Genomic DNA, 14825 nt, shown 5'->3' with positions numbered 1-14825 from the left:
GCGGAGGGAGGCGGGCGGAGGGAGGGGCCTGTGGCACCGAGGGGCGGGGCGAGGCCGAGACCGAGCGGCCGGGCTGCCCGCCGCAGCTCGGGCGCCGAGGGAAGGGGGAGCACGCGAGTGCGAGCCGGCAGCCAATCCAGCGAGGCGGAGGGCGGGGCCGCGCGTCGCGCTGACCAACCGGGTGGCGCACGTCCGCCTCGCGTGCCCCTAACTGACAGCGCGCGGGAAGCTCCAGCGCGGTTCTCGCTGCGGTGGGGTCCCCGCCCTCCACACTGGTCTCTCTCCTCCGAGAGCCCCGTGGTTTCTGTAGGGAAACCGAGGTCCGCTCCCCGTCCCCCTCCTTGTACCGGCTGCCCGGGCTGGCGCTCTCCAGGCGCGCCGCTGGGGGGAAGGGCGGGCAGGGATCTCTTCCCCATCTGCCGGGGATATTTCCCACAGCCGGCGGCGAGGGGCCGGGAACAAACTGCCTCCCCGTTGGCTCAGCTGCGGCGGGGGGCGCGCGGCACGCCGGGATATGTAGTCCTGGGCGGGGGGCTGAGGGGCGGTGGGGGCGCATGCGCAGAGCGGCAGGTGTCGCTGAGCGTCTGACTGCCTTGGGTGCCTAGGCCGGGCGGTGGGCGAGGGAGCGGCTCTGGCTGCCGCCGCGGAGCTGCGGCGGGCCGAGTTGATCAGTGTCACAATAAAAACGTAAATTATGGTTGTGCTTTTGGTTTCCTCGGTAGGATTTCCTCCAGTTCTCCATGGCATTCCCCACTTTCTCGTGGCTGGTTCTGGAAGATTACTGGTTAACCCGAAACTGGCTGTGATGTGATATGGTGAAAGAAATGATGGGCACCCAGGAACTGACAGCCAGGCTGGCCGTGCTGGCCCCATCTCAGCTTGGAAGGAATTTGGTAGTAAAGCCAATCTGTGGATGACAGCTTCCAATCTCAGTTCTCCAGTGCATCCTCTGCAATAAAGGACATGTCAAAATATCAAGCTTTTCCCTCACAGACCAAGGAAACAATCAGAAATAGAAGTGGCCCGGGCTGTTACTGGGTGTGGTGGATGCTGTGGGCATGCAGGTCACACACTGATGCATCAGGAAATGACCTTTCACACACTGAATGATTTGCACCCAGATGAGCTAAAAGCAATACCTCGCTATATGCCACGTATGCCTCCTGAAATGAGGGGTTGCGTGAGGAATGGGCAAATAAGTTAGCCAGGCTACTCATCTTTGTTTTAGTGAGAGGTGTCTCAGAATCTGTAGTCCTTTTGGAAATGTGACCTTAGGGTGTAAAGAGTAAAAGCTCTGTCTCTGCTCAGTATGAGATTGAAGGGATGGATAAAAGATGGTGGTGGTGTAGGTGGTTTCAGTAGGGGCATCATGATTTTTATATCTTTATCATCCACAGTTACACTCCTATACCACCTACTCTTTCCCAAATTTCAAATGTCATTCTTGTTCAAATTCTTCCTGCCAACCTAAGCTTTCTGAGCATGCCTCTTTTGGCATGGTTCCCACATGAACCGATGCTCACCCTGCACACCCCTCATACCTGTTGCTCCTGGCGGATTCTCACATAAGTCAGCAGAAGTCACCTGTTGATTTAAAGGGATTAGGAGTCATGGGACAGATGAAGGAAAAGTATCAGAAATAGGGAAGAATTAAGCAAAAAGTTTTCATCACAGCTTCCTTTCAGGCTCAGAGCTTTCAAACTATCTTGATACCTACAAACAGAGCACAGTCTGAGTTAGCAGAGACCCACCGAAGGGTGAGGATCCTGGAAAGGATGCTCAGGCATCATGTCAGAAAGAGGTGCCTAGTTTGAACTAGGGCCCAAACTAATAAAATGCACTTTCAGCTTAGCACCTCTCTCAGTGTTTTGTTTAACCAGTGGGGATTTAGTTCCTTGTTTTTAATTTTTTAATTCTCGCATCTCTGTATCCGTATGTACAATTTTCTCCCTTATCAATTCTAAATTTTCTGCCTTTCTAATCTCTTGATGGATTTCCTTAGTACCCTGATTTTATTTTCTTCATTTTCCCCAGATTTTTCCTCTGTGTATTTACTTCCCTAAGTCTTGTGTTTCCCATTATTTTCTGTTCCTTCCTTCCTTTTGCATTTCTTTCTTCTTTTTTTTTAATCTCAAATTATATCCTATTTTATGTCACTCTTGGCTTATTCTCTAAGGTATACCTTAGTGCCTTAGTGTTCACTGATTTTGCACCTACCACACAGACTTAGATTTTTAAACGTTTTTAGGAATTTCTCTACTGAGCACAGCAAGGCTTGTCATGCTGAACAGAGTAACACCTAAATATATTTACAAAGAAAAAAAAAAAAGATGGGGGCGTGAAGGGGGAGGGAAAGACAGCTGGCTGCATGCTCCAGTTTCATTGGTTATCCTCTCCACTATCTGCCAGCACTTACATAGGTTGCATTTGGACAGAAAGATCTGGGAGGCCAGCAGCTGTAAGCAGCAGAGACAGGAATGAGACAGTGGCTTCAGAAAACTGTAAATCTGGTTGTAGGGCAGCTAGTATTGGATTAATAATGCTGCAGCCCTTAAATACAAGATACTGGACTGGTTTAAAACCATTCTGATGTAAGGTAGGTGTTGGTGGTGAGAATATATAAATAAATGAGGGAATAATTTTAATGTGGCAGGATTATGCAAGATCAGGTATCAGATATCTGCATTTCTGAATTAACTTCTTTGGTCAGCCCAAAGTTTCTTTTGCCAGTTTTTTTTTTTTTTGTTGTTGTTGTTGTTGTTGTCCCCTTCTGCTTTTGCTGCTGTTTTGTCATAGAAGATGAATGTTTCCAGGAAGTTGCTTTCCTTGCATATATGCAGGTTCGGGTACATATTTTTCCTCTTATTTGGGCCCTTCCTGGAATCCAGTGTTTTGTTGTAAGCTGTCTTGGATCCAAAAACAGCAGCTTCGAAGAATTCAGTGACGGCATAGCATTACCAATCAGACAGAGCCTGGATCAGCGCCACAGGGGAAATCATGTGTTTGGCAAGCGCACTCCCTAGGCTTTGCTCCACGTGATCCCAAGTGGACCAACTCAGAGGTATTTGACCTGCTGGGAGTCTGTGGAAAACATTATCAAAACCACCATGGGAGCTCAAGGAAATAATTCATCTGTTGTGTCATTTCTTTGCAGATGCATCAGCCTATGGGACATCAAACAGCACAGAACTGGGTCAAGAATGCTCCCTCCAGGAAAGCCAGTGGTAAAAATGAAAATTCCAGTTCTGGCTGTCATGACCCTAACTTGTCCAAGCCTGAAAAACAAAGCTCTTCTTTCCTTCTACCACATCTGTACCCATTACACCTAATTTTTGCCTGATGTTTTCCTAGCATTTTCTCATATCAAAAGGATACAGCAGTAATTATTAGAAAATAATTCAATCTGAGACACAGAATCAATCCTTTATTTTTTTTCTAAACAGAATTAATGCAATAATTTCAGTCTAGACAAGGCTCACTCGCTCCCCACTCCTTTGCCATATCAACCTTGACCATTAATGGACTTCACATCACACAATGTAAAAGTGAACTTTAACTTAGGGTATAGAATTTGAATCCTTCTGACATTACTCAAGACATCAGGTCACAGCTGCTATCCAGCTACTTTGCAGCAAATCCAAGGACACAACATGTTTATCAATTTCAGGACAGCCTTTAATGGACTTGCCCTGGTTTAGTCAAAGATGTCAATTTTCAACACCCAGAATCACACTATCCATGATGGAATTAACATGCATACCTTAAGAAGAAGACCATTCTCTACTGTGCGCTTTCTATGTGCAATCTTTCGTGTGCTTGAAAACTGAAAGAAAGTCTTACTCAAAGTCATTTTGAGCTCGAGGAGCTATGGACCCTACTTATAATTACTATTGAAAGTCCTCAGCTTGCCATCTCCTGTCTCTAACTTCTGATAGATCTAAATCTCTGCAGATGTCTCGCTGCTTTCTTCCTCCCAAGCCAGAGAGCCCTGTTGCCAACTATGTGACATGTTCTACCCTCATCAGTACTAAATTAGGTAGGGAAGGAAAAGTCCTTAAATGCACATCCTCATGATTAGGAGACAGCTACTTGTCCAGTTAGGAAGAATTTTTGCTGCTAAATATGCGGGAGAAAAAAATGTTAGAAAGAACACTGATGGAAGACCAATGACTTTTGTTTGAGCTGGACATGCACACCCCCAGCTACCATTTGACAGCAGCTTAGGCAAAGGCTTGAGTGAAGATTAATATGAGCAGAAGACAGCTGTAGGACACCCTGACATCCCGCATCTTGCCAAATCACCTGACACTGGTTTGTCTTCTGCAGCCTACAACAGCTTGCAACACAGTTACACTTTCCTTTTGATGTAGAGCTTGCAGAGCTGAATATACAAAGTTTGTTTTTTTTTTTTTTTTTCCATTTAGTAACCCTGGCTCTGAATTCTCATTTCAGTGCTGAACTGCCCCGTTTGTGTCGGCAGAACTCTTTCCACAGAGCCAGACACAACACTCAACGGGATCCTGTCTTTGTCAGTGACAATATCTGACTACACTGAAAGCTGAACCTGTTATAACTCCAGCTTAGCTGTCTTGCTTTATGCAGCCCGTTGTTTGCAGGAAATGACACCTCTGGGTCAGGAAGTCTGCATGAATCTGCTCCGAAAGCACAACTGTCGTGCCCAGACACATGCTTCTTGCTCAGTTTCTCTTGCAAAGCCTTTGCAAGAATGCAGAGGCTGTGGTGATGGGCATGGTGATAGTTCTGTAGTACTTTATATGAGCTTTTGAAAGCTGCTGAGTGCTTCAGTAACAGTGGGATGCTCCTTATCCAGTGTTACCTGCAGTGAAACGTGGCAAGCAGCTTACAGAGTAACAGAAGATGAGAAACTGGGATCCAGTTTAACCTATGATGACTAATTATATGGCCGTAATACACAATAAGAGTAATATCCTATGCTCTGTGTTATTTGAAGTTCATGTTTACATGTGATCCAAATGTTATACATGCTACCAGTGGCTGAGTTCTGCACAAATCTGGTATTAATAAATGCAGAAAATTCTGCATGAGGGATGTGCCCATAATTATTCTGCTTCTTGTATGACAAAATAAATGAATATACCTATAAATTCAAGTTCACAAATACAGTAGGTATAGGACAGAAATGTGAGGTGGAACTTCTGCCCTTGACCTCCAGAAAAGAAAGTGAACAAATCAAGCAAATTTCATATTCTCAAATATGTTTTCCAGTCTTTACTCTTTGCTATGATACAGTTTTGCTTTAATGAAATTTCTCAGGTGATAAAATTGAGAACATGAGCCAGAGATTCCATTTCTCTCTGGATTCAAGTGTCAGTGCATTCGATGGTAGAAGATTAACCACTGTAAAAGAAGAAGTGCACAAAGATGCAGATGGAAGTAAGCTAGTAGTAACAGATTATTTCAGCTACCCAAGATTAGTGGCTCATATGTCACAGAAGGATATAGTTAAGAGTAGCAAATTCGTGTTACCACAAATGACTGCTTTAAGCAGTAGGTAGCTTTGCTAGTGTGCTAGAGGTTTAGTCCTAAGTAACAAATGAGATCTGATTTAAGAAGTAATTACAGCTGAATCCCACTGTCACAGTAGCTGCAAGATAGTGAAAATTAGTATGGTGATCCTAACTGCCCTGTGTCCAAAGACACAAAACCACAAAACACGGGCATGGTATCTATTTAGGTACACCACAGTAGAATGATAAAAACATCAAACATGTCACATTAGATAATTTACTCAAGTAACAAGTAAGTCTACCAGGAGATAAAAGCAGTGCCAGTGGCACCAGCAGGAAGTGTCATGAACTGAATTCGGTACCTGATGTGCATCAGAGGGGCTCAGTGGGGAAACCTCAGTAGCAAGTGGCCAAATAAATCCAAACATCATCAGGCTTTAGTTTTTAGAGCAAATACATTCTTTTCCTTTTTCAATCTTTTAAATACCTTTAAATATCTTCTTTTTCTAAAAAACCTCTTCTTGTATTAGCCTATTAAACAATACCAAACCAAGGCTTCTGAGAGGTAAGAAAAACAATTACTACCCCTGTCTTGTATATGACACATCTATTAAAATGTCCCAAGATGAGTTTTTCTATCTTTGCATCATTATCAGAATGTTGACTCATATTCAATATGTGGTTTACTGTAACACCCAGGTCTCTTTCTACAGTGCTGTTGCTATTGTCAATTTTGTATTTATGCATTTGATTTTCTCTTGCCTCAGTAGAGTACTTTGTGCTGGTCTTCACTGAGTCTCATCTTATTGATTACAGACCACTTCTCCCATTTATCATAATCATTTTGAACTCTAATCCTTCAGCTCCCATGCAGCCCTTTCTACTTCAGTATCATGTGCAAATTTGCTAAGAGTACTCTCCATTACAACACAGAAGTCACAAATGAAAATGTTGGTCATACAGCCTGGCACAGAATAGTTCTGAGAATCTGACACGTGCACACAGTATATATACATAATTGGAGACTTCCAAATGCAACTGATTTTTAAAAATGAAATTTAAACCTCTCTGGAAAGCACGCCTACACCATTGTTCTTGTCATCAAAGCTATCCCCATTTTATTTTATTTATGTTGTGGAAGGTCCAGTGATTGCTCGAATCTGTTCTTTGTTTTCTTTTAAAGAATAATTGTCAACAAATCAGGGAAGAAAATAACAGTGCCATGTTACACAGGTGATATTTTGTGCTGGTATTTTTTATCTTTTTGAGTTGAACATAAAAAGTGCTTTCTCTTTTATAGAGCTTCATGCACATTGCTGAGATTAACCTCCAAAATGTTACAAGTTGCATTCTAAATCATACCAAAAGTCTTCTCTTTTCATCAAGTTTTAGTTATTATGTGAGAGAGAAAAGTAAATTGCTTTCAGATACTCTTTGGAATTATGTGATGCTGTAAGATGCTGTTGCTAAGAAATAAGAGAGTTCAACCTCTTCTGCTTGGCAAAAGAATGTGGCCATGAGCAGCTCTCCATCTGACTTAGAAAAGCACCTTAATTTATAGTTGTGTGTTTAAATTTTTATTTTAGAGCTCAGATACAGTTGCCTGACATTAAAGTCAGCTTTTAGGGCTGCAAATTTATGGCACTTTGCTAGTCTTGGTAGCTATGTGTTGCAACAAGCAGTTCCCAGAAGTGGACAGCACTCATTTGACACCATTCAACCCATTCATGTTAGTCTTCAAATAGAGAACTGCTGAAGAATTTAATGTCAGAGTTGTGTCTCCTGTAAGGGTAGATAAGAACTCTGAACAAGCTAGACACATCAGGAGCCTTCTGCTACTCCATGAGCAGAACAGGAAATCTAATTTGTCTCATGTGGTTTCCTGCTGAAATACGCATTTGCAATGAAAAATGTATGAGCACTGCAAAATTCAGTTACCAGATACCGAAAGATACCCTTTGTATTCTGATGTTTCTTTCTGTGGAGGAACATAAAACTTGCTAGAAAGTGACTAAGAAAATATAACATGGAAATTGTTTCTCTCTTTACCTACTTGGAAAGTAATAATTTATAGATGATTAAGGGAAAGAGATATAAGTCTTCTATTTTAATGTATATATTTTAGATATTAAAAAATGGAAGGGGTTCTCACTGGGGTGAGGTTTGCCCAAGGCTTCGCAAGGGCACCTCACAGCTCTGGGGTAAGCACAGCTCTGCTGCATAGCTGAGATGACTGAAAAGCTTTCATGGAGATCCAAGCTCTTTCGGGTACCATCAAGTCTCACTCAGTGGGAATGAACGTTTTTAATCAGTAGGCAGAGGTGAGGGCAGCAAACAGCTGGGCAGCAGCTGCTGTAGTCACACAGGGGTGCAGATGGAAGATTTGGCACTGAGTGGCTAAACAACTTTGTCAGCTTGACAGCAAATCAGACCACAGTTAGAATTCTCATCCCCATTCTTCCTGCTTCAAACAGGGTGGGAAGGGGAACATCATGGAAAGCCAGAGGGAATTCTTGGTATTTCCTAGGTTCAATTCTTATTTAAAAAATTATTCTTGCTATGCCAAAGTTTATAATTGCTATATAGAGCAACACAGATTTCAAAAACATGTATCATTGTGCTTTCTCTCAGGTTGTTTGTACTTGACAACACTCTGCTCACAGTCAAAAAACCGTCATCTTGCTCATCACTGTGTTGTGTGCTGGTCTCATTGGTCATTGCACTGCCTGTCATTAGCAGCTGCAGTGCTACTTAACAACAGTGTAATTAGCATCTTGAGGGTTTGTCACTTCACTTTATGTGCTGATTCACCTACAGCCACATACCTACCTGAGATGGGCTGGCATGCAGCTGTGTGGTTTCACAACCATCTCCAGGTACTTCAGGATGGTGCCCTTCCAAAGAGAGCAGCTCTCCCTCACTCCAGTGCTTGTGGCCACTGACTCCTTCATGGCAATGCTGACACTTGTGTGGCTGCTCAGTGACTCAGAGAAACTCATGTAACTCATCTGGAAAAAAGCAGTCACAAAAAAAATGTGTTATTTTCAGCTTTTACAGCTGACTGTGCTAACCAAGCAGCACAGATCCTATACAAAGGAAGGGTGAGAAGACGTGGCCAGGTAGAGAGGACTTGCACCTTTTAGCAGCAGAGGAGGTCACTTGCCAGAGGAGTGAAACAACTTCACTGATTTTCCTTGTGATCATGGGGTCTTTTCTTCTCTCCCTCCTTCATATCACTCATTCATGATGTGAAGCTGCTTGTAGTACAGCCACAAAGAGACACTGTACTCAGAGTCTACAGCCGCCTGTGCTGTCAGCATGGCCCACCAGTATCTCCTAGTTTTGCCTTCACATCAGTCATCAAGCCCCAAATCCACATTTATCTTCGTGGTTTGTTTTTTTTTCTTCAGCTTGTGTTTAAGCACAAATTGACAAGTTTTAGTGCCATGAAGATGATTAGGGCCCCGGAGCATCTCCTGTACCAGGAAAGGCTGAGAGACCTGGGACTGCTCACCTTGGATAAGAGAAAATTGAGGGGGGATCTCATCACCATTTATAAATATCTTAAGTGTGGGAGTCAAGTGGGTGGGGCCAGACTTTTTTTTTCAGTGGAGTGCAGTGACAGGACAAGTGGCAACAGGTAGAAACTACAACACAGTAAGTTCTATACAAACACGAGGAAGAACTTTTTACTGTGAGGGTGACAGAGCACTGGAACACGCTGCCCGGAGATGATGCACAGTCTCTATCTCTGGAGATATTCAAAATCTTCCTAGACACTTTCCTGTGTAACCTGCTGTAGGCAACCTGCTCTAGCAGGGGGTAGGACTAGATGATATACAGAGGTCCCTTCCAACCCCTGTGATTCTGTGATTCTGTGACTGATGCGCTAGAAGGGGAAACTCAAGCAGGAGGGGAGGACAAGAGGTACTGGTCTAACTGACTCATGGAGCAGAGCTGGCCTAAGTTATGCGTAATGGGGAATTAAGCCCAGAATTCAAGACGTGGAATACCAGAAGTGTCAGGACATGAGATGGCTTCACGTGGATTTCAAAGGATGTAATTTGAAATTCATACCACCTGTGGATTAGCCTAAAAAGAACCAATAGAAATGAAACAATTACTGCTACTTCTGAAAACATTTTGGAAAGTTTCTCACCTGTCTACCGTCACTGATACAGATATTTACAAGGAGAGGTCAATGCTGCTGTAACTGATACAACACAGTAACATTCTCTGGAGATCTACTGTAGCATGTGAGCATGGCTGGTCCAATAGCTCCTTGGCCTTGCTCCCAGCTGCTTCTTTTATGCCAGAAGCTGAACAGAGTGAACCAGCTATTCCACCAGTTTTACAGTTCTCAAAGTATGCTATCATTTACAGAACCTGCTTGGCTGAACATTTCCTATTATTTATGACTTCTAAATGTGAAATCTGACAGCTTTTATTTATTTACTTATTTTTTATTATTACAGACATTTTGTTACTTCTTTTCAAAGAGAAGTAATTCCTGACCAGCCCACTGCCTCCTAGCCACACGAAGTTAAGGACTATCACTGTTATAAACTGGAGTTTGGCTCTTGGGGACAGGATACATGTGCCCCTAGCTGTGCCTGCATGTGGAGGATGACCTGTCAAGGCTGCTGTTAGCCCAAGCGTCTGGTCATAGACTGCACCAAAGGAAGACCCTGAAACTGAAGACTGTATCTGGGGTATGACTCACGAGCAGGTATCGAGAACATTTTGGAGAAGAACCAAAAAAACAAACATGCCTGTATTGCCCTCTGATCTTTTTAGCTTGTACTTATGTTACTGAAGTAGCACATGGAAGGCAAGAGTTAGCAGCAAATAACAGTGATCTCAGTTGCCAAGAAAGCCGTACTTCTTGCTCCTGCTTTTCTTCGTCTATGTATTCCTGTTACCCCAACAGGAGGAGGACCTTCCTTTCTTGTTTCAGCCCTAATCACCCAGCAACAACAACAACAACAAAAGATCCATTTTTTGCTGTTATTGGAAGAAACTGGCTCACAGAAACATCTCATTAGCTCTGTGCTGTAAGCAGGAGCAAGTGGCTAGTACTGGGGCAGAAAGGGGGGAGCAATGTGTCAGCAGTGATAGGCTGTTCATTCACCACATCAGAGGTGTGAAACCATCACTTGGGGCTCAACAGGCTGTCTTGCAAGCAGAGGTCATGAGAATACCTGCCAAGAAGGTTCTATAAGCTGTGGTTAAACATTTTACTACAGCAGTTAATGTGGGCAAAAGCTAGAAGTGGAATGTTATCCAAGCCTCAGATTTTCATTTGCTGCAAATACAGCACTGATAATAGAATAATGCACAGTCAAAGCATAAGTGAAACACTGAGGACATCTTACGTCATTTGTAGTACTGAATAATGAATTTAGGAGTAAAATGTGCACAGCTGGTGGTATTCAATTTCCAATTTATTCTAATTATTACTTATATTAATTGTTTATGCAGTAGTTAATGTATAGCACATTTTGCCTAATTCTCTTTTTGCATCAGAATTTAGTGAGGATCTTTCTGTTGTTCATAAAAGCACATGCATACATAAATATACACTTTCTGAATTTATTCTTGAGACTATAATGATCTCAACTATCAGAATACCATGAGACTCTGAAAAGGAGTCTTACCTCTGAAACCTTATTGCACATTTAATTTTTAGCATTTGCATGCTAACAACACTCTAGTAAAATCAGGAAGTTTTGCTACCTGCAGTAGAGTTGGGATATCAAAGCAGAGAGATACTAATGTCCATATTCACAAAACATACTTAGTTAAATGGATGTCATTAGATGACTTGCCTGAGGCAATTGGAAAAGCCTCTGTGGAACAAGCACTGCACCTAAACCCTCAAATTTGAGAGTACTTTCCTTACCACTGGTCTTGTTTTTGTTGTCTCATTGTGTTTGCAACAAACAGCTCATTTAAAGCAGGGTTTAGACTACTTCATTTGGGAGATTTGATTGTAGGTCCTGGATGGGGGAAGAATATATAACAGCTGCTGATGCATACGGTTTTGAAAACTCATGTCCATGACATCAAAAACAAACTTAAATTAAGGAATACTGGGTTCCGTTGAAGCCTTGAGGAGTTGAAGTCAGAGGAGCGAAGGAATTCCTCTGAAGAATAAAACCAAGACTTAGCACTACTTTGGTGTTGCTAAGAAAGCTGGTCTGATGACATTCTGTACACCTGCTTGAAACACACAGCATGTAAAAGAAGAGGAAACAGTTTTAAGACTAAGTCTACATCATAAACAGGATGTTGTTTTCTTTGTTTTATAAGCTTGTTTTGCTCTATTAATGTTAAAATACTTCTCAGTATTACAGATCATTTATAAATATAATCATGAGTCTAAATTTCATGGCTTTTTTTTTATATGAAATCAGTTTTTTGAGATATTTAGAGGGGGTTTACATGCATTGTCTATGGCTAAGAAAGGAATTTTAAAATGGAAGTGCATGAAGCATGGAGCAATTACTTTCCAAAGGAGTTTTCCCTGAGATGAAAGGAATTCTCGGTGGCACTTCTCATTTCCTGTGCTGGCTGTAGGACACCAGCCTACAGGAACAAAAAAGCTGAAATTCTTATTAGTGACATTCAAAAACTAGAATATACTTTATTCTGACATGCCTCATTATATGAGGTTAAATTATCACTGATAACAGAGCAGAAATTTGGAGCAGCACATGACCTTCCCCAGCATAGATGTGATGTGCAGATACATGCATGGATACATCTGCATTGCCCCTTGAAAATGGTTCCTAGGTTACCTAAGGTTCATCTACTCAGGATGCTCAGAGGTGCTGATGGATGTTACCAGGCTTCATGTGAACCAGCTCCATCCATGGAAAGGTAGCAGAAGGTGAAGAGTGCCACATTTATGGCTGCTGGAAGCCACTTTCAAACTTTTAGGTAGGTGTTTGCCCTGTGGCTCTTCATAATCATGTAATTATTTGTTGCTATTTTGATCTCACTGTGAAGGTATTAGTCAGACAAATCAGACAGCACATGCAGTCTACAGAATAAGTTTTAGCTCAATACATCTGCTTATATTGTCATAACATAATTATTAGCTTTTTATTTTCATGAGCTTTTTGTTTTCTTTTTTTCTACTAATAAAACCATTTTTATGGAAGGCAGACTGTATTGAAAATCAGTATACAAATGTCATTTTAGTGATCATGTGGATAATGTATTTTCTATTCTTGTTGTCCTTCTCTTCAAGACATCAACAGTATTTGATTCAATAAGTGAAAACTGAATTTAAATGCAAGAATGTAAGACAGATGCTATTAGGAAGCCTTGAAACAACAACAAAAGAAATTTGAACTTGAAGCATGAAAGCAGCCATATACTAAAAAAAAAAAAAGGAAAATGCATGCTGAACATATGCAGTGATTGTTTTGTTCTTAGATTTGTCTTGTCTAATATTGTTCTAGCGATGTTAGAAATGCAATCTACCTTCACTGTATTTTTTCTTCCTTTTCAGTAGTATTACTTCTGGCAAGATTCACACAAATAAACATTGACACATTCAAGGAAAAAAAAAAAAGAGAGAGGATGAATTTTTTCAGTGTGTTTCCATAAGCCCCTGGGCTTTTCTGGCAGCTCACTGCCACCTGAGGAGGACAGCTCTTGCTCCTCCTGTGCTCCAAGGACCTCCTTGCCAGTATCTCTTCTGCAAGCACTTCTGCAAACACACAGCTCTGTCTCCCTGTCACTCTAGTACTGCTGCTCAGAGCAACCAGAGAATAGAAATCACAAGAAAGCCATGAAGCAAAGTTATTTTTCGGTACGTCTGTCTTCTAGGAACTGTGGCTCCTACACTTCCTCCAGAGGCAGCTGGCCATCTTCTCCTGGGCTGAAGGCCCCTATGACCGTAAGCAGGGCTGAAGATTAGGCATAGGCCAGTGAAGATGTGAAAACAGTTAGAGAGAAAGTATTGTTTTGGAGTGACTGGTCATCCCTGGCGACACACTTGCACAAGTGGTTGTGTAGCGTGTGCCTTCTGAGGTCAGCCCAACTGGCTTCCCTGTCTCCAGACCCCAAAGAGGATGCAAGAAGGAGCTAGGTTTATAGAGAGACAACACTTGCAGATCCAAAAATGTTCATTTAGTAGTAATGAAGCCCTGTTAAAAAATGGATGGCTTTCTTTTTTAAGAACAGTTATTTAAAAGGATATAAAAGCTATCAAGAAGTGCAAGCTTCAAGAGAGTAAGCCATAAGTAATGTCACTTGTGGCTGTCAGATGGTGTAACTGTGTGTGATAAGGGCTGAAGGGAAAGAATTATAACCCCATAGCTTTTCTTTTCAGCACTGAAAATAGAGAATCCAGTACTTTTGCATTTAACAGTTATTTTTCTCTGTGCCTGATTGAAAGGAAGAGTGAATGAGAATGATGAACTTCTGTTAGCATAGTGAGGTTGAAAATGGAAGAACAATTGTGAAGAAGGGGAAAGTTGCAAGGATATGAGACTGCAAACAATGCAAAAGATGATTTATCTAATGAGAGATAGCAAAGCCAACTTAATAATGCTTTCTGGAAATATTACAATTCCATTTTATGAGGAAAAATTTTCCAGGAAATATTGTAAACACTTGCAGTTATTTCTTTAGTTGCTATAATTCCCTGAGCTGCATTCAGTTTCATATTGCAGTATTTACACAAGTTAAATGTGAAGACTTAACAATTATTTTAAAGTAATTCTTAATGTTACATTTTTGTTAGTGCTTCTTCGCTTTTCTCAAGCTCAAACACACCCTCCAAAGTAGCCCAGGCTTAGAATAGCAATGAGGTGTGATTACTGGGAGGTAATGCACATTGTAGCCCCAAGCTGTGATCACAGCACAGATACTGACATAGCCTCTGATTTGCCACAGAAGTAAAAATTCTGTTCAGAGTCAGAAGGAGCGTACAGCTTTCTTGTGGCTTCCTATTGCAACCTGTCTATACCAGTTAGGCAAAATGCAAAGCAATAACCAAAGACACAGTCATTTACAGTAATTGTAGGCTTGAATGAGGACATGGGGCTGATGAAAGTTGAAGGATGAGGAAGCACTCAGGGGAAACGAGGCACAGAAGATCTGTGGTGATCTTGCCCTGGGAAACTCCCTCAGGTGCGAACTTGGCAGGGGACTCGTTAGTAGCCATAATTTGCCCTTATGCTCTCCATCTTTCCCTCAGCAAAGTGTCCTGTCCAGCCTTTCATAGCCACAGCTCCGTACTGGTTACAGCTGCAAGGAAAGGAAACCTAAACCTGCCACTTGAAGTAACCAGATGCAGGACAGACACCTTGAGAGGACATG

General features: G+C 42.0%; 1 long non-coding RNA gene across 1 annotated transcript; it reads left to right on the top strand.

Annotated features, from left to right (window-relative positions):
- On the top strand, positions 82-969 carry LOC110393808. Its single transcript, XR_002435216.1, has 2 exons — positions 82-320; positions 723-969. It is a non-coding gene; the product is annotated as an uncharacterized LOC110393808 (long non-coding RNA).

This window comes from Numida meleagris, chromosome 2, assembly GCF_002078875.1.
Source record: "Numida meleagris isolate 19003 breed g44 Domestic line chromosome 2, NumMel1.0, whole genome shotgun sequence".
Lineage (NCBI taxonomy): Eukaryota > Metazoa > Chordata > Aves > Galliformes > Numididae > Numida > Numida meleagris.
Note: the sequence above shows the minus strand (reverse complement) of the source record. Positions and strands in the feature narration are given on the sequence as shown.